Source organism: Lepidochelys kempii, chromosome 5 (genome assembly GCF_965140285.1).
Source record: "Lepidochelys kempii isolate rLepKem1 chromosome 5, rLepKem1.hap1, whole genome shotgun sequence".
Taxonomy (NCBI): domain Eukaryota; kingdom Metazoa; phylum Chordata; order Testudines; family Cheloniidae; genus Lepidochelys; species Lepidochelys kempii.
In genome coordinates this window covers 80,989,398-81,014,163 of record NC_136384.1, presented here as the reverse complement: position 1 = coordinate 81,014,163, position 24,766 = coordinate 80,989,398, and the positions used below count along the sequence as shown (strand labels likewise).

Below are 24,766 nucleotides of genomic sequence, written 5' to 3'. Positions count from 1 at the left end.
TCTCCCCTCCTTCTTCCCTGAGACCACATGCGTCCCAGTGCTTCTCCTGGAGCAGTGTGGCTCTGCACTGTCCCTAGTGCTATGAGGGCATAGCACTAACCAAGAGAAAGCTTACAAAGTAGTGGGCAAACGTTATGATTTTTATTGTCATATGAATCACAGTTATAAAAATGGCTGATTTTAGTCATAGAACTTAATAATGATACTTTGAAAAAAGCCATTTGTAAATTACTCTGTCCATATAGAGCCTGATTGCCCACTCATTATGTTAGTGAGCAATTACACGTGCAAGTAGTGCCTTTGAGGTCTATGGTGTACATGTGAGCACTCAACCCTGTGAGTAAAAGTAAGCAATAGTGTTGCATGGGTGTAATACTGAACAGAACTTGGCCCTTTGGTTTTGCTGATATTTTATACATAAACAACACAATCATCTTCTACCAAGGCTCTTATGCTATGTATTTAATATTTAAATACTAATACATCTACTTTAACATTTTTATGTTTCATTTTTGACAACTGCAAGAACAAAATACAATCGAGCATTCCTTAACTGAATCTATGTTGACACAAACTAGTACAAGCGTAAGTAATTTTGGTGACAGCCTCTCCCAAAAGCATATAAAAAAAGAAAACAAAAAGTTCTAATGACAGAGAATTGAATAAACAGGATAGATTATTTAATATACTTCTATTACCAGTTGCAAACATTGCTTTTTTCTTTCAAGTGTCTCCAAAATCAAGTATTCACTTACAAGAGTATAAACAAAGGGTAAAAAAGTGTGTCGTAATAAATAAAGTGCAATAATTTGCATCCATGTAATCTAAAGCTTTAGGACTCTTTATTCAAACCATTATTACATAGTATGATCAAGGTACAATGCAAAATATAGATAGACCACAAGCAACCTTGAGGAAGCTTAACTCCTTATGCTTCAGTGTTATATAGTAATGGAAAATAAAGATTAAAGAACACCCACAACACCAAAGATCTTCTTGAGAATCATATGTTGCCTTTGAGCTAAGTGTTTATGGGTAAACATGTTTCAAAAGAGGTTAAAGTCAGAGCTGGATCACAGGATCCAAAAAGGCAGTGAAATGACCAAGTATCATTACTCTTATTTATGGAGTAAGGTCAAAATCCTGCCGCCCAAGCTCTCAGCCTGAGAAACTCAGCTGGATACTGGGGAGCGTCGTCAGGGAATAGCGAGAAGAATCCTTCCCCAAAGGCAGTGGAGGAGGAACAGTTGTTTTTAAACAAATACATTTCTAATTGAAGGCCTTTCCACTCCAGCTGTCTTAGCCTAATTTTTAAATAGGCTTACAGTGGATGACGCAAGTCTGCTGCCTCTGGGGGCCAGAGCTACCACAGCGTACAAGCATTCTGGGATCTCGCTTCTTTTCTTGAGTTTTGTAATTCTGGCACATGGTCATGAATGTTTTGGAAAAGATTTTTAAGACAAGGGCTAAATGCTGCCCACAGATATTAGTGTGTACAACTCCTATTTAAGTTTTATTAGTGTAACATACATGTATTTGTGGGCAGATTTTTGTCCAAAATTTGCACTAGTGCTTATGGGGCATCTATAATAATTTGGTTATATGGACTCAAAAGTATATTGTCGGGAAAAATTCTGCACTAGGAGGTGGAGGCACTAAATGACCAACTTGATCTTTCTATCTTTAACATCTATTATTCTATTTGTATGATTCCCATTCTAAATTTATAATTCTATATTGTCTATTATTTGCTGTCTAATATCTCACACTTCCAAACAGCAGCTGACAAAAACCATATATAAGAACTGCATCAGTTATGTCACTATAAACAGTTTAACTGCTGTAGACCTTCACCTCTTGATGATTTTTTTACATAAGGCTGCTTCCAATGTATTAGTTTCCTTGGGGCTACCAAGCTTAGTTTGACTATTGGCTTCAATAGGCTCTGATGCCAGCCAGCCATGCATAATGGCTTCTTTGTCTAGTTGTCACATGAACAGTTTTAGATTATTTATTTAGATTATTGTCACTCCAGGCTTAAACAGGAAGGCATGCTTTCACACAAATCATCCACTTCGTGGGCTCTCTTTGGCAGGAGCCCTGTGCTTAGAACTATTTTACTCCATAGTTTATCAGGATAGCTGATTACTAAAACCTTGAGAATAAAGTTTCAAAATCTCTCATCTAATTCAACCAATGCTTAATTGTATCCACCTGTCACAAAAACAAAGAGGCAAGTAGCATGAATTAGACAGCATTTAAATAATGATGCATTATCTAATTTCAAGGAAGAATCAAAACCCAATTCAAGTGTTAAACCATACGGATAATAAAAATATATACTGCAGTGGGATTAAAGAGCTGACTGAAAGTAACAACAGAAATAAAATTTAGAGGTGAATTTGGCAGTCATCCTTAATTCATCCTGTTGTGAGCATATTGCAGCAAATGTGGTCAGAAGCATCCCCCATTATTCTGAAACCACCTCAAAAATTTAACCACAATGGGGAGACAAGCACAGCATTTCAGCTACAAAACTGTACCTCTTTGTTTTACCAGTCTCTTCCTTACCAGGATTTATGTACCACTAATTAGAGTTTCAGGTGGTACATAGGGCTTTGCGTGGAGTTCATTCTAAAACAGTGTTTGGGAAAGAAAATACATCAAAGTCAAACTTTTCTGCCTCTAAAATACACAGCTCAAATATCTTAGAAAAAATTAGGAAGATAACACTTATATTGATTTTTTAAACAAGAAAAATACAGATTAGTTTTGTGGTGACAGAAATGTTAGTTTGTATTACATTCTCTAAGAAAGAAATCCATCAAATTCCCTTGCTGTGGATAGCTAATAAGTCTGTAGTAGAGTCTGTGACATGCTAGATGGTAGACAAGCAGCAAACATGAAGGAATCATTCCAGTGTACGCTGCTAGTGCATTGAAATCTATGAGACTCCATTAGGGAATAAACATCAGCCTTTATAAGAACAGAATTTTCTTTGGAAGACTGAGACCTAAAATATTGAGGACTGGACTCTAATCCCCTTACTCACTCTCTGAAATACCGTGCTCTGGAAGCACTACAACTGAAGTCAGTAGCGCTACTACTGGAGTGAGGTGCTGTTCAATTAGAGTAAGTGTAACAGAAACTAGCCCTAAGAGAGATCAGGGTGCTCAGCAGCACCTCACATGATAGAGTTCCAAGTGCCTAAAAGGCCTCGCAAAACAATACGACTTATCCCAACTCCAATGGTGAAATGTTTGAAACAACAATCTGTTTATTGTTTCCTGAGTTTAAACCAATAATAAAATAGTCCAGCTTCAGCCCATCTCATTCCACTGAAATGGCGCTCATCGGTCTCTAAATACCTCTTTCTGGCCAAATCTCAGAACCACTACTCCATCCTCATCCTCCTCAACCTGTCAGCTGTCTTCGACACCACTGACCACACTCTTCATGAAATCTTGTCCTCCCTTAGCTTCCATGATTCAGTCCTCTCTTGATTCTTTTTCTACTTTTCTAGAAGTATGCTCCTTCAGTATGCCATTTGGAGGATTTGCCCCATCCACCCTCCAATTTTCTATACGGGTTAAACAGGTACTTGATCCCCTTCTCTTCTCCCTCTTGCCTCTGGGAATTTCATTTGCAAATACAAATCCAACTACAATCTTTATGCTGACAATTCACAGATCTACCTCTCTACTCCAGATGTGTTTCCTTCTGTCCACTCTAAAATCTTGGCCTGTCCCTCTGACCTCTCTTTGTGGATATCTAGCCATTAGGTCAAGCTCAACATGACAAAAACAGCGCTCCTAATCTTTCTCTCTCAAACTGTCCTCACTCCCTCCTTTCTGAACCACTACAGACAGTACTGCCATACTCCCTGTTACTCAAGCCTGTAACCTGGGTGTCACTTTTGAGTCAGCTCTATCTCAAGTTCCTCATACCCAGGCTGGGTCTAAACCTTGCCAATTCTTTCTGCCACTGTCACTAAGATATGGCCTTACCCATCTATCTACACCACTAAGACTGCCAGCCAGGCTCTCATCACCTCACATCTCTATCACTACAACATATTTTTCTCTGGCTTGACAAATACAATCTTGCCCCCACTGGTATGCATTCAGAATGGTCCTGCAAAGATAATATTCTTAGTTCTTCACTTTGGCTATGTCACCCCCATCTTTGCATTTCTATCCTGGCTCCCCTTTCTCTATCACATCAAAGATAAACTATTTGCCATCACTATTTGCCTTTCACATGGATGTGATTTCTCATAAACTATCCAGATTTTGACTGCTGCCTCCAGTTGGCCAATGGTGCCAGCCTTCATCACTCACTTTTTATATTTTCAAACAAGCCCTTTTTTGCTTTCTCTCATGCTGCCATTCACACTTGGGAGGACCTCCTTGTAAACACCTGCAAAACCACATCATTGTCCTCTTTAAAACTCTCCTTTGCCCACACAAAACTTGACTGTTTATCATGCTGACCAAGGTTGGCTCATCGTTTGCGTGTACTCCCTCATCATTCTGTCCATATCCACCTGTTGTCTTAAATTTACATCGTAAGGTCTTTGGGCCAGTGTTTGTAAAAAGCCTACCACGAGGATCTGATCAGGACTGAGGCTCCTGGGTGCTACCACAATATAATTAATAAACAACAACAACAGACACTCATATAGAGCTTCGCACTTTCAAGCTCCTTTACAATTAACTAATAAATCCTCTTAGCACCTCTATGAATTGAATAGTTAAAAAATTAGATAGAATTAGAATTATCCCCATTTTATAGTTAGAGAAACGAGGCAGAGATTAAATGTCTTGCCTGAAGTTACACACTGAGTCAATGGTAGAGCCACGATTACAATTTCTGATGCCCAATCCCAGGCTCATTCCTCTAGAACTCATTGCCTCACACATCGAGAGAGTTCAAAATTATTGTTTCAGTGCACATTATGGATCAATTTATTTGCTAATTAGATATGAAAGATAGGTACATTATTTAAATTAAATTATTACAAGAGCTGCAACTAGACTTGCCTGTCTAAATTTCAGCCTGAAGCTAATTTGTACATCTCACAGACTGAACTACCTGCAGTCATTAATAGATGTTTTGCTTGAGTAAAGACCAAATAGTTTGTCTGGGTTTAACAACAGAAACATTGACACAATTAATCAAACTGGATCAGCAAGGCCAATTGCCCTCCTAGAATGCTATCCCTATTTTTCTGACAAGATGGCTGTAATTGATATCAATAGTCTCAACTAATTGGAATAATGTTTACTACATGAAAATACAGATTTCTCTCACAATTTTATATGCCCAGATGAAAAGAAAACTGGCACAGTTATATATAAATTTGTGCCACATTGTTTTTAATTTATGTTTTTAAGTCTCTGAAAAAGACACGAGTAGAAATTATTAGAGATTAATGTCCTACATTAAATAGGTATTAGATTATCACTGCAAATCTAGGCTCAAATTCCATTATCCTTGCTGATGATGACCAGAACCTTGCTCCTCAATTAGTCCCACTGATTTCAGTGAGACTGTTTGTGGTATACAGTACTATTCAATGTAAGGGAACCAGACTTTGATTAGTAGAAAGGTAGTAACCGTGACAACTAGATGGTCAGATTCTGATGTCAATAAGACCATTCACTGAGTAAGGTGATACTTACGAGTGAGAATCTGACCCATAATCCTATTGTTAAAGAAAAGATTTATAAAAGATGTTTTATTACCACACTATATTTCATAAAAGATATAAAATTAATATAATTAATGTGTATTTTGTAATGTTTTGTACAGCAACAAAAACTATCACATATTCAAGTACTCTGTATTTTTTCCAACAGCAGCTTAGTTTCCATTAGAAAGGGACATCTGATAATGCCAGTGCAACAAAAAGGTATGAGACATGCTGTGTAAAACTTTTGCCCAGTAATTTGAATAGAAACTCAAGGGATACTTACCAGCTGCAGTCAAAAGCCCCCTCAATACAACTCTGTTTTTTGCCAGTTAAACTTAAATATGTTAATACATTTCCTGTGTTCCTTCTGTATCCAAGTGAACTGCTTTTGAGAAATCAAAACTAGCTATTTGCTTCATTAGATGGTTGCGCTCATTTATTAAATATGCCTTTAAAAAAATGATCATCATAATGTCCACACTGGGCCAGACCAAAGGTCCATCTAGCCCAGTGTCCTGTCTTCTGACAGTGGCCAGTGCCAGGTGCTTCAGAGGGAATGAACAGAACAGGTAATCATCAAGTGATCCATCCCAGCTTCTGGCAAACAGGCTAGGGACACCATCCTTGCCCATTCTGGCTTGTAGCCACTGATGTACCTGTCCTCTATGAATTTATCTAGTTCTTTTTTGAACCCTGTTAGTGTCTTGGCCTTCACAACATCCTCTGGCAAGGAGTTCCACAGGTTGACCGTGCATTGTGTGAAGAAATACTTCCTTTTATTTGTTTTAAACCTGTTGCCTATTAATTTCATTCAGTGACCCCTAGTTCTTGCGTTATGAGAAGGGCTAAATAACACTTCCTTATTTACTTTCTCCACACCAGTCATGACTGTATAGACCTCTATCATATCCCCCCTTAGTCATTATGCTCATGGTAGGTGCTGGATGAACCACCCAGGAGACTGAAATTCCCAGTTTATCTACAAATTAGGAACAGCATATGCAACAGTAGTGTAAAGTTCCCTATATTTTCCTCTTGTGTGCCTGGTTTAGAGGAATCACCTCTAGGATCTTGTCTACTTATTAGCTGTATTGCACTACCAGTGCAACTCCACCAGTGATAGCAGTGGTGGAAGCTGTTATGCAGACAGGCAGGACTCAGGTATTTTTACCACTGTGTCATCTATGTTTCCACACTACAGCTTCTACTATTTCTACTGCATGTAGAGAATTAAAGCAACAAAGTTTGCTAATGTCGAGGCAGCCTAGATATGAGAGGATAATTCAGTACCCAGGACTTTTTATTCCTTGGTGAAATAAAACATAAAAAAAAATAAAAAACATATTCTAGTTTATGTAATGTAAAAACTTATTCAGGGAAAACTAGACTGAGATAACCAACTCATTTTACATAGACCACTGAAAGGACAACAAAGGATCATTTTTGGACAGTTATGGATTAGAATTAGTGAGCTAGAGGTGAAAGATTCACTTTCAATCCCATGAACTGTCCAACTCCCCAATTAAAGTTATTATTTTAAAATGTTAGTCGTTTCTCTTTTAAGGAGATTTGTTAAAGGGCAATCTACATTTCAAATTTGGTTGTATGACAAGAGAATATGGCCGTCCCAACTGTCTTTGTAGGGAAAATGATCTAGTTTTTACAATATAAGACCCACATTTTCAAGGTGTGCATGAGTGCAAGTTGGACACACGCAAAAGTGAAAATTTAGGCCTAAGCTCGTATTGTACATCCAATTTATTAAAAATCTTCTGTAACACCTCTGCTTGGCTGGCATATCTGACTTGAGACTGAAAATAAAACCTGCTACTCAATGGCTTTTAGAAGGAAACAGAATTAAGAACCCAGAAGACATGGATAATTTGCCCACCCAAATTGCTACTTTCATAAATTCTTCCTCCAGCTCAGTCAGTTACACCCTATACTGCACTTCAAAAAGAATGCACATAGTTAATTATGTATGCTTTCTCCCGGAATTGTGTTTTTGGGCACAACTGCCATTCAGGGTTGTTTACAATGAAATTGAAGTCTTAACCCAGCTTTCAGTTTCAGTCTCATATCAGATATGCCACTGCTCATTTAATGCATCTTTTAAGTGCAGGTCAGCAACAATTAAATTACACTTCTCCAAACTGATTTTTAGTTGTAAAAGTTGCTGAACAATAAAATTTTCCTGAAGTCATTGTTGGTCTCTCTTCCAAACTATTTGACATTGCCAAACATAGTTGGAAACCTCACTAAGTTTTACACACAATCTCTTTTATACCATGCTGATAACATATTCTGAATAGAGATTTTAGACCTTCAGTGAACTGAAAGGATTATAGACCAAATGTAGGCACCTAATATAGAGAAAGCATCATCGTGGTGAATGGCATAGGAACTACATTTATATTCTGACTTTAGGGAAGTATCTTACAGCTAGTAGCAACATCTTTGAAGAATTCATAAGATTCCAGACTAATTTGTGTTCTTAGTTCATTCTGGGAAATTCACCTATAGGCTATTCTGAAAATAGAGTTTCCTTTTTTATAGTGGATTTGAGTTTATAATTCCAGCTGAAGTCTAACTAAGGTTTGGAAGAAATAAAAATAGGGAATATTTACACTCCCAAAATGCTTACAGGATATCACACTAGTGAAAGTCTTTATGCAGACACTCCTGAACACAGTCAAGTTATAAAGCAGGTGTGCATTTTTATGAGCAGAACCTGCAAGTTTACGTCCACTTACACCCCCATGTCTCCTCCTGTTGTACAATTGTTTTCAGAATTACTATTAGAGATCAAATTAGTTCAAGGGTTCTCAAACTGGGGGTCGTGACCCCTCAGGGATCGCAAGCTTATTACATGTGGGATAGCGAGCTGTCAGCCTCCACCCCAAAACCCTACTTCACCTCCATCATTTATAATAGTATTAAATATATTAAAATGTGTTTTTAATTTAGAAAGGGGGTCACACTCCCTTTGCTGTGTGAAAGGGGTCACCAATACAAAAGTTTGATAACCACTGAATTAGTTGCTTATAAAAAAAGGCCTTTGAAAACCTTTTCTTTTCCCTTGTTCAGGAACAGCCCAAATGCATCAGAACCAAAGGAGCCGAGTCAAAGTCTAAGAGCCTTCAAAGAAAAACTAAACCTCTTTAAAGAAACAGTTTCCCTGCTACTAGTGTGGTCTGCCAACCATAGGCTTGATCCTGCACTGAAGTGAATGGGCGTTTTCACTGACTGGAATGAGTACAGAATCAAGTCCCAAAGGAGGGGGAGTAGGAGGATGCTATAAGGCATGAGGGAGGAGAGCTGGGGATGTACTGAGTGGAATCCCTACTTATCAGTTCACCCAGCAGTGATAACCCTAAAGAAAATTATGATTAGTCTGTTGCCTTGACTAATATGTAAAGTTATTAGCTTCCAACGAATAATTTTGAAGGCAAAGGGACAATGGAGAAAAAGTTACTCTCTGCAGAGGAAACATATTTAAATGTTATTTTCCCCTTGCTTTGACTTAGAGAAATTCTGTCTAAACAGTCTAGACCAATTGGATGTGTGTGGATCATAGAAGTCAGTTTTATTATTTGTTTAAAATAACAGTCTGAAACAAAATATCTGTATATTTACATATCACATCTGGTGTGGGTGCTAAAAGAAGGTATATTATCTATAGAGAAGAAATAAAAGGATTTTTTTAAGTTACTCCTTCACACATACAAAAATGAAAACAAGAGGCATCTGTATATCTAATTAGTTACCAAATCAGGAAAAAGAAGTGCTTCGGACTGTACCCAGTACTTTCAAGAAAGAAAGAATACAAACACATAGCCACTATAAAGAATAAACATGGCCCCTCAAACCAGTGAGTGTTTAAGGAGAACCCGTCTCCAAGGTTTCCACAAACTCAGCTCCCAACAAGTGGGGAATGGCACAGACTTCAGTATAAACGTCACACTTTAAATCCGCATCTGACCCTCTTCTGGAGTGTCGAGAACATGTGGCACAGCAGCTCCCCTGCATCAGGGGACCTGGCAAACATTAATGCATCCGCAAACATTGAGTAACTAATAGAATAAAAGTTTTTTTTTGGAGGGGAATCCAAAGTTGCCAGAGCAAAAAACAACAGCACTCCTAGGTAAAATGAACAGGAGTTCTTGTGGCACCTTAGAGACTAACAAGTACTCCTGTTATTTTTGCGGATACAGATTAACAGGGCTGCTACTCTGAAACCTGGGTAAAATATTCATGTTCGGAGAGGAATGGTGAGTCGAAAGTCGGCTGTAAACGACCCTAAGCGTGTTTCTCTCGGGACGAAATGCCCGATGTGAACCTAATCCACAAAGCGTCCAAAAGACTGGCAAGCGGCATATGAAGGCGATGGATGAAATCCCAGCCCAGCCCAACCTCAACTTGGGGGGATTTTCCCTACAACAGCAACACTTAGGGGGCTTTTACCGCGCTCCCGCCACATGCAAAGTGCTGGGGGAGCAGATACAAACCTCTTGGAAACTGAGCGCAGCCAGCCCAACCCCACGCGCTAAAGGGCAGCGCACTGCTGAGGGGCTGGAGCCCGGAGGTCGGGCACAGCCCCCCCACCCCTTGCCAAGGAGAGCAAGCAAAGCACCAGGCCCTTGCCGGGCTTCCTTACCTGTCCCTGGAGATGCTGAGCTGCACCCCAGCAGCGTCCTCTTCAGAGCTGCGCGCACCCCCCTGGCAGGGTACTTGCTGCGGCGCGGTGGCTCAGCCTACAGCCGGCTGCTCCACGGAGAGGAAGCCAGCATAGTGATTTGGCCCTAGGAGGAAAGGGGCAGGAGAAGTAGATCCCCTCCCCGCCGCACAGCGGGGTCCCCCTGGCCGCCGGGTGTGGAAGGCTCCCGGGATAGGGAGAGCCGGAGGGGGAGCTGAGCTGCGGCTGCTCCTGGGACAGTCACCGACCGAGGCGCTTCTCTGCCGCCTCCTGCCGCTCCTGGCTGGCACGTAGCGCGAGTGCCCCCCGCTGCCGCCCACGCTGTCCCGGGCGGGCTCCTGGAACCTGCTGCTCCCCTTTGTGACACCACAGCGCGCCTCGGCCAATGGCAAGTGCCCCGCCGCCGCGCTGGAGCGAGAGGCGTGGAGTTCCCAGCCCCAGGGAGAGGAGCCGGAGCAGAGGATGCTGCTGCTGTCTCCAACTTGGCTGGCCGGCGTGGGACAGCCCCCCGCCCAGCCACACATACGCTGCCTGGTGAAATGCCCCTCTGCCCCGCGGCAAGGAGCGCCCGCAGCCAGAGCGCCCCCCCCCCCCGGAGCCAGTGGCGGGACACACGCCAGGAGATTTACAGGCAGGACAGAAAGGCACCCCGAGGCCGCCGTCAGCGGTAGGTACAACCGGCCGGCTCGCTGCGCTGGGCAGGCTGTGCTCAGCTTCGCACTCTCCCGAGCCTGAGGTTGGCCAGGGGCCGGGCTGCTACTGGAGGCAAGTTGGGGCAGCCTGAGAGCTCCAGTGCCCGGCCCAGGCCCCAGGGCCCAGCCGCTCCACTGAGGATCGCAGGGAAGCGCCAGACATGACTTATTGCCCAGACACTGAGGACCCACTTGCAATGGCAAAATGCCACCCAAGGCTCCTCCTACGTGGGGGAAGGCTCCTCAGGGGTCAAATCAGCCAAGGGCTTTGCCCTGGAACTATGCCAAGGCACAGCAGGGCCAGGAATTTGGCCTACAGTATCTAGGGGGAAATCCTGGCCCCCTGAAAGTCAATGGGGGTTTTGTGCAGGCTTTCAGCCCAAGCATAGATGCAGGACAAAGCTACACAGGACTTTAGGCCCAGTATTTGTTTGTCATGGCTTGCGCTCTCTCTCTCTCTCTCTCTCTCTCTCTCTCTGTGATGGAGGAACAGGTTGTTACTTAGTACCTGCGCATCCCTGGTGCCAGCCAAGGAAGGAGCCAGTGGGCACACACATGCATCTCAGAAGGCCCCAGCCACCCCAGGGAAAGAAAACATACACACAATAGGAGGTGGGATTAGAAATAAGCCTTTGTACTGCAACATGACAAATGTTCCTATTCAGGAAATATGCTTTCTCGGCGCTCTCCACACCAGCATCCCCACCCTTTTTTAAGGCAAAAGATTGTGTTTCTGTTTTCTCCCTTCATTAAGTTCTCCCATGCCACTATATTTCAGGGGAGTTAAAAGATGCATCCTTTTCTCCCAAAATATTTTCAAGCTGTCAGAGGGTGAACCTTCTTTACCCTTCAAAGAGTAGGGGGTAGCACCGAAACCAAAAATCCTTTCATAAAAGGGGGCAGCCTGGAGTCACTACATCATACAGAGATGCCCAAACAACTTGAAGACTTCCAGAGGTAGGCACAATACACCCCCCAATAATGATGTGAAGTGCGGAGAACTTGCAGCTACTCTTAGCATGGTTTCTGCCCAGAAAACAATATTTTAATTTTATTTTGAATATGGTTTGGACAGATAATAAAGAAAGGCAGCGACTAAAATCCCCCAATACACTGTAATGTTGGCAAATCTCCTACCTACCAGTTATATATCTACTGTACTTATGACAAATAAGTAGGGTGCCTTTCTGACTTTGCACATTGGTAAGATATGTAAAGTTTTTCATGCCAATTGAAGTGTTTATGATTTTGTAAATAAAGTTTTCATTTTGGAGAGTATCTAGAAACTGAGTTATGAAAACACCACTCTGTATTGACAGAAGTGACCAAGCGAAGCCTTTGCGCTCTGTGGTTGAAGACATTTCTTTGAAAATAGTGCCACCTGCTGTTTGCAACAATCTTTTAAGTGTTGGTACCAAACCCCATTGCTTGGGCTCATTACAGTAATAAGATTAGTCCTTGCGTTAGACCAGGGGTCGGCAACCTTTCAGAAGTGGTGTGCCGAGTCTTCATTTATTCACTTTCATTTAAGGTTTTACGTGCCAATAACACATTTTAACGTTTTTTAGAAGGTCGCTCGCTATAAGTCTATATAACTAAACCATTGTCGTATGTAAACAAGGTTTTCAAAATGTTTAAGAAGCTTCATTTAAAATTAAATTAAAATGCTGATCTTACACCTCCGGCACACTCAACATGCTGCCGGCCTGGGGTTCCGTTCACCTAGGCTGGCAGCCGGCTGAGCGGGGCCGGCGGCCGGGACCCCAGCCAGCAGTGGGCTGATTGGCTCAGCCTGCTGCCGGTCTGGGGTTCCGTCCGCTGGCTCCTGCCAGCCAGGGTCCCCGCTGCTGGTCCTGCTCAGCCTGCTGCCAGTCTGGGATCCCGGCCCTGTCCACATAGAGTAGGTACCTACTTCCTCCCTGGTTCTGGCCCGTTCTCTTCCTCTCTCTGCAATGAGATGAGGGTGGGAGTGCACTGAGAACAGGGCTGGGGGTGAAGGTGCAGGGTCTGGCCAGGAGCTAGAATGAGGGAGGGGGCTCAGGGTTGGGGTAGGAGGTTTGGGTGTGGAGCGCTTACCTGGGCAGCTCCCATTTGGTGCGAAGGGTGCAGGTGGGAATGTGTGTGTGTGTGTGTGCACGCGCGTGCAGGAGCTCCCGTTTGGTACTCGGGGTGGGGGTGCAGGAGTCAGGGCACGAGAATGGGGTGTGTGGGTGGTGCAGGGGTGAGGGCAGAGGGCTGGGCGTGTGTGAGGGGGGTGCAGCGGTCAGGGCAGAGGGCTGGGGAGTGTGGGCTGGGGTCGTGGGTGTGCTCCCAGCCCCCTGCCCTGCTCACGGCAGGGGGCTGGAGGGGATATGCCGATTCCAACCCCTTCCCCAACGTCCCCGGAGCAGAGAGCGCGCTGCGGCTCCGCTTTTCCCTCTCCCCCTCCGTAGCAAGGGCCATCAGCTGATCCGCCGAAGGGAGGGAGAGAAGGAGGGGCAGGAACCCTGGATGCTGAGGGAAGAAGCGGGGGGAGGGGGAAGCTTGCCTGCCCTGCAGGGAGAGAGCAGTGGGCAGAGAATCATAGAATCATAGAATATCAGGGTTGGAAGGGACCCCTGAAGGTCATCTAGTCCAACCCCCTGCTCGAAGCAGGACCAATTCCCAGTTAAATCATCCCAGCCAGGGCTTTGTCAAGCCTGACCTTAAAAACCTCTAAGGAAGGAGATTCTACCACCTCCCTAGGTAACGCATTCCAGTGTTTCACCACCCTCTTAGTGAAAATATCTTTCCTAATATCCAACCTAAACCTCCCCCACTGCAACTTGAGACCATTACTCCTTGTCCTGTCCTCTTCTACCGCTGAGAACAGTCTAGAGCCATCCTCTTTGGAACCCCCTTTCAGGTAGTTGAAAGCAGCTATCAAATCCCCCCTCATTCTTCTCTTCTGCAGGCTAAACAATCCCAGCTCCCTCAGCCTCTCCTCATAAGTCATGTGTTCTAGACCCCTAATCATTTTTGTTGCCCTTCGCTGGACTCTCTCCAATTTATCCACATCCTTCTTGTAGTGTGGGGCCCAAAACTGGACACAGTACTCCAGATGAGGCCTCACCAATGTCGAATAGAGGGGAACGATCACGTCCCTCGATCTGCTCGCTATGCCCCTACTTATACATCCCAAAATGCCATTGGCCTTCTTGGCAACAAGGGCACACTGCTGACTCATATCCAGCTTCTCGTCCACTGTCACCCCTAGGTCCTTTTCCGCAGAACTGCTGCCTAGCCATTCGGTCCCTAGTCTGTAGCGGTGCATTGGATTCTTCCATCCTAAGTGCAGGACCCTGCACTTATCCTTATTGAACCTCATCAGATTTCTTTTGGCCCAATCCTCCAATTTGTCTAGGTCCTTCTGTATCCTATCCCTCCCCTCCAGCATATCTACCACTCCTCCCAGTTTAGTATCATCCGCAAATTTGCTGAGAGTGCAATCCACACCATCCTCCAGATCATTTATGAAGATATTGAACAAAACCAGCCCCAGGACCGACCCTTGGGGCACTCCACTTGATACCGGCTGCCAACTAGACATGGAGCCATTGATCACTACCCGTTGAGCTCGACAATCTAGCCAGCTTTCTACCCACCTTATAGTGCATTCATCCAGCCCATACTTCCTTAACTTGCTGACAAGAATACTGTGGGAGACCGTGTCAAAAGCTTTGCTAAAGTCAAGAAACAATACATCCACTGCTTTCCCTTCATCCACAGAACCAGTAATCTCATCATAAAAGGCAATTAGATTAGTCAGGCATGAGTGGGAAGAGTGGAAGGAAGAGTGGGCCGGGCAAGATTTTTAATTGCACGCTGCTGTCCCCAGCAGACAGCAGCTTGCCTTTAAAAATTGGCTCGTGTGCTGTCTTTGGCACGCGTGCCATAGGTTGCCAACCCCTGCGTTAGACAAAAGAACATTAACAGAAGTATTAGCAATGAGTTTTTACTGAATTAAATAAAAAAAGTTAGATTTTTTTTTTAAAAAATCTATAATTGTTGTAGAATTACAAAGATTGCATTTATTCCTCTCCCTTCTGCCTCCTCCCCCTTACTCCCTTTATATGCTGAAAATTAACCACACTTTGTGGATCCCCACACAAAGAAATATTTCTGGCTAAGATAATGTCAGAGAAAAATAGACTGAGCTGAAGACTTTGAGAGAGTCTCAAAATGCTATGTCCAGGAACTGTCTTTTTCTTTGTGTGTGTGTTCAGTGCCCAACAAAATGGGTCCCTCATCCTTGACTAAGGTTAGTGGGCACTATCAGAATACAAATACATAAAAGAATTTTGAGACTGTTTTTTAAAATGTCCTCTTTTAGTTCTGGCAAAGTACAGGAACAGGTAACATCAGGTACAATTTTTGAAACCTGAATCATCAATACCAGTCAAGATTTGTGTAACCACAACAAAAAGCCAGATTTTATTACCTTCACTCATATTAAGTAGTATCACATGAGCAGTCCTACTGATTTCAATAGAGCTGCTTGTAGAGGTTCTTTTCAACATGTAAAAGTGGCAGACTCAGGTGAAAAATAAGTGACAAGAGAAATACCTAAAAAGACTGTTTGGCCACAGGAAATCCTTGATCTTCTGTCACAAGGACTGTGAGTAATAATGGATACTTTTAAAGTTATATTATAAAAAAAAAAAAAGGAACCTCCATGGTCACATTGTCTTGCTTAGAAATACCTATTTCCATTAAAATTGGTGTTTTATACTGATACCAACTCTAAGGAATTAAAAACACAACACATTATTAAATAAACAATGGTGAGAACTGAAACTCATAAAACAAAAAATAAAATGTTCATGCTGACATGTTGCACTTAAATATCCCTATAATGGCTAGATTTTTTTCAAAGTATCAGAACAATGTAGCACGTCTGATCATAAGCACTGAAGATGAAGATGATAAACTTTTGATGCAATGGTATAATTCATATTTAGTTTACTACCTACTAACTGCCTTTATGGGAGGATCTTTCCTGGACTTTCTGCTTTCCAAGCAGCTGATCTCCAGTTTGCGTTTAGACTGTTTGATCCTTCCGTAAGTGCATGACTTCATATTTATTTGGATTTTGAAACTCATCTTGTTGCAGTGTGTTACCTATTCTAATCCCTCCAAGAAATGGTAACTTTGCAGTTGAATTCTGCACTCGTATGCATTTGCTAGCCCTCCAATTCTAATATCATCATCAAGTACAATTATACTGAATGAACACTTTATACTAGATCTTTAGTTAGCATTCAGAATTAAAATAATACTGACCACTGTTGATACTTTACCCCGTTGGAGAATTTACTTGCTCCTCCTCTTTACCCAGTCTCATGCATGCTTATATGGGTGTGACGGGTTCGGTCACAGAGACCCCCTTGGGACTGTCACCTGACGTGCTGAAACTACCTCTGAGGCCATTTTCCCTGCCAGCTTGGGACTCCAGAACCCTGTCTTGTTGAGTCAGACACGCTACTCCATTGCAACACAGACCCAGGGTCTGAACCACACCCCCAAAGCTGCAGACTTTAACCAAAACTGCTCAACAGGTTTCCTATCCCCAGCACCCAGACACCTAGCTTCCAACGGGATCCAAACCCCAAATAAATCTGTTTTACCCTGTATAAAGCTTATACAGGGTAAATTCATAAATTGTCCACCGTCTATAGCACTGAGAGAGATATGCACAGCTGTTTGCTCCCCCAGGTATTAATCACTTGCTCTGGGTTTAATAATAAACAAAAGTGATTTTATTAACTATAAAAAGTAGGATTTAAGTGGTTTCAAGGAATAACAGAACAAAGTAAGTTACCAAGCAAAAACAACACAAAACATGCAAGCCTAAGCCTAATACTTTTAAGAAACCGAACACAGGTAAATCTCAGCCTCAGAGATGTTCTAATAAGCTTCTTTCACAGACTAGACTCCTTCCTAGTCTGGGCCCAATCCTTTCACCTGGTACAGTCCTTGTTAGTTCCAGCTCAGGTGGTAACTAAGGGATTTCTCATGACTCGCAGCCCCCCTTGTTCTGTTCCACCCCCTTTTATAGCTTTGGCACAAGGCGGGAATCTTTTCCTAATGGAAAAGCACCAGGTTTAAGATGGATTCCAGTACCAGGTGAAATGGTCACGTCCTGTGAGACCCCAAGCCTCCATTCTTTTCAGCCTGACTCACATGAGCACAGGAAGGCTTATAAGTAAACAGAGCCATTTACAACCAATTGTCCTGGTTAATGGGAGCCAGCAAGATTCTAAACCACCATTAATGGCCCACACTTTGCATAGTTACAGTAGGACTTCAGAGTAATACTTCATATTTCTAGCTTCAGATAAAAGAATGATACATTCATACAAATAGGACAAACACACTCAGTAGATTATAAGCTTTGTAATGATACCTTACAAGAGACCTTTTGCATAAAGCATATTCCAGTTATGTTTATAAGTGTGAATATAATGTATTTCCATAAAACATATGGAGTGCAACATGACAATGGAGCAAACAGCAAAACACAGGAAAAGGAGATTCTTGCATTGAGTAGCACCTTCCTCCATGAATAGTCTGATTGGCTTTAACACATCTAATTACAGAGTAAAAGACTATTAAAAAAATCTGAATCTGTGTATTTGAAGAAAGTAATCTTGCAACTTTCTCTTTAAACACAGCAAAACATTGGTCACATTTTTTCTAGTATTCATCAACTTAGCTCTCTGCACTGATTTGGATAGAATTTATTGTTAGGATCAGAAGAGTTATCAGAATTTAGCCATTCACAAATATCAATTACCAATCAGACAAGAAAAGTGGTGCCACAAGTACTCCTTTTTGCGAATACAGACTAACACGGCTGCTACTCTGAAACCAGTCAGACAAGGTGAGTAATATCCTGAGACCCATTCATTAGGCTACAACATTGCATATAATTACCAGCTGGTTTCACCAAAGAGCAAGATGTTCTGCAAGCTATATTTCCTTGTAAGAACAACCCCCACTGTCTTTAGAAAATACTCATTCTTAGAAAAATATTAATACTTATCGCGTTTATAGAGTTCTACATCTTCAAAGTATTGTTGCCTCTTTTTGACCTGAGCATCTGGTCAACTTTCAGGGCCCTGGGAATGTTTCAAATGAAAGTAGAAATCAGTGGAGTCTGGTATCTTCTTTGATGCAGTCGTGTTTATTTACAACAAATGTACAATGTTTCAGGTCTCTGAACACAGAATTAATCAAATAGCAAGAAATGGGTTCTTTTGCTCACAGCACCAAGATCATCATTTCAGCCTCCACCCTTGACCCAAAGCTTCGGGTTTCTCCTAGGACACCATGCTGCTTCTTCTGGCTGGCTGGCTCTCAGGGCTTGTCCGCACTATGGAGGCCACAGCAGCATGGCTATGTGCTGTAACACCACAGTGGGGATACACATTACAACATCAGAAGGGTTTTTTCTATTGCTATATTAACTCCACCTCCATGAGCAATGGCAACTAGGTTGAAAAAAGCATTTTTCCACTGACATAGTCGTGTCTATACCAGGGATTCAGACAGCACAGTGATGCTGCTCCAGGGTGCATAATTTTTCATACTCAAGTGGTGCAGCTCTGTCAATCTACATTTTGAGTGTAGATCAGGCCTTAGTCACTCCCAGATTTGTTTGTTTCTTCTGCCTTCCCACACACCCCTGCCCTATCCAAAAACAATATTCAGCAAAAGTCCTCCAACTCACTCAGTTCAAACTCCTGGGTAGGTTCATAACTCCCTTTTGGGCAGATGAGGGGTGTTTCTGATTAATTCATCCTGACAGTTATGTTAATTGAAGTGTGCACTCACACCAAACTCAGAGGTTTGTGATTCATGCAGTCACCCCTACTTCTCAGCATAACAGTATTAACCAATCAACCCTCACAATAACCCGGTGAGCTGGATAAGTATTTATCCCCATTTTACAGATGCAGAAAATTTAGAGAGGCGAGTCAGGGCCAGAATCAGAATTACTTAATTCAGAACATGCTGGTTCCATTCTTGTACTCAGTACATTAGACCACACTACCTCTAGGTGGTTTGGATCATTTTTCTAATTGATTAATGAATTAAGAACAATGTATTTTTCCTTCTCCTTAACCAAAGAAGGGCTGTAACATTGTCCAATTAAAACTCTAAATGTTTTGAAAATGTATTATGTGTAAATGCATAATTTTATAAATTTAGTTACCACAAATTGACTCAGTTTGAGTTTTAGAGAGACTTGTCCAAAATGCTACAATCATTTGCTCACATTGAGTTGCATAGTCTTCCCACACAGAGGTTGCCATTACAAAAATCAGCATTTTCAACAGCAGGGCAATCATGAAGTAATTCATCTTCTAAACACAATAGAAAACCACAGCATCTTAGATGCTACCATGTAGCAAAAGTGTCTTTTACTAACTTTTTAATGATGACTGCACACAGTGCACAAACCTGGGATCATTACAGGACTAAGAGTGAGATTGCATCAGGTCTATGCTCCAGCTGTAGTACTGGTATCTGGAGCTCTCAGAAACCCCTGCCAGCCCTGGCTTAAAAACGATCATAAAAATTATGAAGCTCAACTTTTTTGCCTTTGGAGTGGCCACACTACACCAAATGATAGACAGGTAAAAAAAAAAATCCAGATGGCCTTAAAGCCCACACACTAAGACTTCCATTTCAAAATCATACAAGTCAAACACAATGGTATCCTCCCACTATACTTGGCAAATGTTTCAGGAGCAAAGTATAAACACTTCCAGCAGAGGGCATCTTAATCTCAGTTTATTTGCCAAATAGTATTGACTTCATCCTTGGTTATGCTTATGACAACTTGTTTTTGCTTAAATAGGAAGACTAATGAATATCTACCCTATTATGCTTCTCTGCAAATGCATTCCCCTTGCTACAAAGATTTTATTATATAGTTTTTAGAATCCCCTACTTAAATTATTGATAGCATTTCACTGATATATAAAATACTTTTTGTCATGCTGAGTAGAACACAGAAGATTTTTTCCTATTCTAAATAGTCACATTATCTTCCATTACGTATTGAGAAAATATACATTAAATATGCCTTTAAAATACTCTTTTTAAATAAATATATAGACAGATAATTAACATAGTATAGGAGATATTTGGTATGTCACAATGACAGAATAAAAGATCACAAACTTGGGTCAGAATTACTGGATGTTCATACTGCTGTGTTATGAATAAGATTGTCTGCACCTTTAAAACACACTTTTTTGTGATTCACACTGTGGTTTTAGTGATGATATTTTCCTTCATCATGATGGAACATGCTGAAAATATGGTTTAAAACAAGTGTTTTTCTTAAACTAGAAATAAAAAATAATAAAAACAGGTATATTATATTACTGAGAAAAATACTAAGGAATAAATTCAGATCACAAGCATGAAATGATCAGATATTTTTCCATATAAATAGCATTTTTAAATGAATAGAATTTGGTTCCACTACTTGAGTTGCTGAGATAAATTGACTGCATGATGATGTCTTTGATCAAGTCTGTCTTTTCATTTAGAGAAAGCATTCAAATTATAATGTGGAACATCTGGTTTCCACATAAAGCTCAGAATTTACCTTCTCTTGTGATCTTCTTATCTGTAAGTTTCACAAAGGGGATATTCTCAGACCATGTTTTTGAATGCCTCCAAGAACACAGCATAAGAGTTACAAGGATAACTTTGTAACATGGGACAGGAAAAAGGTGATGAGGGGCATTTTTAGCAACCATCCAGGTACTCAAGCCACTGCCAATTTTTGGGATGGAATATTGATTACTGTGCTTATTGCCAAGAGTAGCACCTATAAGCCTTTGTACCAGCCTTAGCATCACTAAGACAAAGCCAGGGGAGAGGTAGCGATCACAAGGTGTGGGCCTGACTGCGTCTTACCTGATATGCTGGGGTAAGCGTCTGTGAAAAACAGGAAGTAATTCTATATTTGACTTCTGGTGCATGTGTGTCAGGGCCCATGAGACTGCAGACTCTACAAAAGCACATCTGTATAACAGCTTAAAAAGTGCTTGCTTAGTGGTTTTTCTTTGATGGACTTCTTGATATAATTGTAGAAATCACTAACGTAAAAGGGTTTGACAGGTCTGAGGGATTTGGATTTGACCTTCTGGACATCTCTTGGAATCCCCAGCAACAGGCAGCTAGCTGGCCACTTGAACCTTGTTGTTTGAACACTCAAGACCCATCCAAAACATGGGTAACTATTGTTTGAGGGTGCTCTAGAACCTATTATGTTTGTATGTTCTTTAGACTAAATAAAGCAGGGATTTTCAGTAAAAGCATTCTGGAGAGAGTGCTGGAGACTAACAAAGTGAAGGCTTTAAGTAAAAGCACTTGCCTTTTTGATTTATGCCAGCCATATAGCAGATGGTGGTGCTGCATCTCCCTTGATTTATTTCCTGATACTACCTCGCAGAGAGTAAAGTTACCAAGAGCTTTGGGTTTAGTAACCCTGGGTAACAAAGGGACTAACAGGAAGATAGCAGATCAGCCTGAAGAAGGGTGATAGTGACAGTCTGTTAAGAAAATTGATTTACTAGGGGTAGGACTTATCTATGTGCAGTCTTAGAACTGTGAAGAAACACGGATCAGAAACAAATACGGCCACTGTCTGGAATACCTGTGCCTGGAAGGTCTAATATAAAGCTGACAGAGTTCTCTTTGAGTTCTCCTTGAGTTCTCCTTTTATGCACATATGAGCAGCACAGGTAGTGATGCCAATAGTTAAGGTTACCCAATACTTACTATTCTACAACCCTGCTCTCGGTTGCTTATAACTTTGCCAGACTTTAAGCATTTGAACTGAAGTTTTCCATGCTGGGTGTCTGCCTCAGGCTGATTATTTTTGGAAAATTTCAGCAAAAGTGGTTCAGCCGTATCCCAGAATGAGATTGGGGAAAATACATTGTTCTACCCATATTTAAAATTCTCACAATCGTTTTATTGAAAAACTCTAGCACCTCTGTACTTGAAACTTGTCAGGTCACCCTGTGGTCTGGAACATGCCTTTTACTGTCCCTGTGAAAATCCATCCAAATTTGGCCAAGTTATAAGCTTCCGAGAATCACTTTTCTTACATGCTCAGTAAAGACTTGTTAAATTCTCCAGTGTTTCTGTCCGTACTGAACATGTACCAGCCCAGGATTGCAGAGGTCAAGCAAGACTTTCCCTAAAGTTACTGACGCCAGAGTCCAGGGACAGTTTCCCCTCAGTTCTCAGTGCCCTTTGCTCCTGTTCCCCCCGGCCAGGATCCAGGCAGCAGAAAGCTGTTTGACTAGAATTCAGAGGGGTAAGGTGCTGAGCAGGAGACTAGGAAAAGGTGCTGATGGAGTTTAATGTGGAGACTGGGGTTGGGATTGAGACAAGAAGCTGAGAATAGGCTAGATGATAGACAAGGATAGGCTAGAGAAGCCAGGGATGGAAGGGATCAGGATTTGTTGGGGTGCGGCAGGCACTGAGTCAGGAGGAAGCAAAGACAGAAGAGTCTGTAACCACTGGATGACACTCTCCCTCAGAACCTGGCATAGAGTCAGAGTTTAAGGCCAGAAGGGACCACAAGATCATCTAGTCTGGCTTTCTGTATAGATCACAGGTTACCAACACCACCCTCATGCTAAACCCTGCAACCAACCCCAGAATTCAGGAATCTCAAGATTCCTCTGCTGTCATTATAGCTCCACATAACAGAATTTTTGTTTTTCAGTTTGCTTTATTAAAAAGCCAGGAAATTAAAATAGTTTGTGTGTGTAAATAACATTAAGGTTGCAAAGTCAAGCACTCAGAAGTACAATCTTAATTTGGCCCCCTTGTGTGTATGCATTATATGATACAGTCTCTAATTACATGATCACTTCCTTCCCCCACTGCTACCCCCCACCCCTGGGAGCCAGGTAACACTTCTGTACTTCGATGTATCCCAAAAATTACAGTTGGTATGATCCTTCAAACTTGTAGGATATTGGTGTGCTTTCTGTTACTCTGTTAAATATACTTTCCCTAAACATATTAATATCAAATCTCATCATGCACAGGGCCTAATCATGTCCTATTAGGTGATAACATGGTTTTGTAAACAATTTTGTAACATGACTAGGCCCTATTTACACTGAGTTATGAAATGATCTTATTCCTGTCCTAACAAGAACTGATTTTAAACGTGACTCTAGCTAACATAAGTTGAACTCTAGCGCAGATGCACTCTTAAGGGTTTTGTGATATGAATATATATAACTGACTTGGGTAGTGCTAGCAAACATTTGATACTAAGAGTCAAAGTTAGATGGAAGTAGAACACAGTAGATTGTCTTAAAGCACAGAATTCACCTGATCTTGACTGAGACTGCATGCAGTTCTAACCGGTCCGGATTCCAGAATGGGGTATTCTAGCTAACCTTCTAAATGAAGTTTGGAGATGAGAAATGGCATGAATGAGATTAGGCGAGGTTGAAATCATTCTGTAATTTTGAAGAAAATAGACCCCAGAGTAAGAATAACCATGCTGTGTTCCTACAAAGCAGCGTTTCCATGCTCAGGCAGAAGCTGTTTTCAGATGGGAGAGGAAGTAACATTTGTTTTCAATCCAGAGGATACAAAACAAGGTAAAGTACCATAAAGCACCATAGCAACCAGTCTACCTCCCTCTGCTTGTGCTTTTGGACTTAAGACCAGAGGGGCAGCAAGAAATTAGTCAGGTTGATAATAGGTTTGGCTCTTGAGTAATCAGGGGAAGGAAAAACAGAGAGACTGGGAAATATAGATAAAAAGGAATGAAAGGAAGGAGGGGAGAAGCAAGAGAAAAAATGGAAAAATATAGACAGTGGGGGAAGTAAGAAGTAAAGTGAACAGAGAAGAAGGAAGGAATTAGTAAAAAAAAAAAAAAAGAAAGAAAGAGAGAGAGAGCGAGAGCAAGCGTGCACGCACAGTGAGGGAGGATGGCGGCCTAAAGGCTGGAACACAAGAGAGAAGCAGCAAAAGCAGTTTTTGAGCTGCCATGTTCTTCAATGAAATCTACATTGTAGTTCCAGGCAGCTCAGACGATTTCCCTCATTCTGCCAAGGAAGTGTTTACAATCAGTCCTATATGCTTATTAGTATGAACATATTTGACTTAATTTTGGTCATCATTAGCAATGTATTGTTAAGATTATGTGATATCAGATAGAAATGATATAATTTTAAATCACTGACTGCTGCTATTTAACAGAGATTCTACTCACCAGTTATTTCTCCTAACATAGCTTCTTCTGTTGTGTTTATCAGTGGGGAACTTGGAGACAGACTGGAACTAACGGTCTTCAAAGAATTGTAGAATTAAAAAAAATCTGTTGAGGAAAAACATAAGCAGCCATAGCACTATCATCACTATCTATAATAATATGATCTGTCCAGACAAAAATAATTTCAGACTACTACATTCAGTGCTATATTTCAGACTTTTTGTACTGTGTAAGGGTTGCAGTACATTCTCGCTTTATCTTGAAAATGACCTTCCTTGACTTGATCATGAGTTACACATCATGAGTTACACATGAGGGACATCATCAAGTGGAAAATAATACCTGCTGTTGCTAAAGAACTACTTAACATTCAGTGCACAACAAAATGT

The 24,766-nt window shown here is 41.6% G+C and overlaps 2 protein-coding genes across 2 annotated transcripts in view; one reads left to right on the top strand and one right to left on the bottom strand.

The window, feature by feature from the left end:
• MEGF10 (multiple EGF like domains 10) overlaps nucleotides 1-10,646 on the bottom strand; it is a 147,702-nt gene extending 137,056 nt beyond the window's left edge. The window contains exon 1 of the mRNA XM_073344862.1: nucleotides 10,353-10,646. The gene's annotated coding sequence lies outside the window, so the exon portion shown is untranslated. The remainder of the gene's footprint in view (nucleotides 1-10,352) is intronic.
• A 238-nt stretch (nucleotides 10,647-10,884) lies between these two features.
• C5H5orf63 (chromosome 5 C5orf63 homolog) overlaps nucleotides 10,885-24,766 on the top strand; it is a 64,628-nt gene continuing 50,746 nt past the window's right edge. Inside the window, exon 1 of the mRNA XM_073344860.2 lies at nucleotides 10,885-11,058. The gene's annotated coding sequence lies outside the window, so the exon portion shown is untranslated. The remainder of the gene's footprint in view (nucleotides 11,059-24,766) is intronic.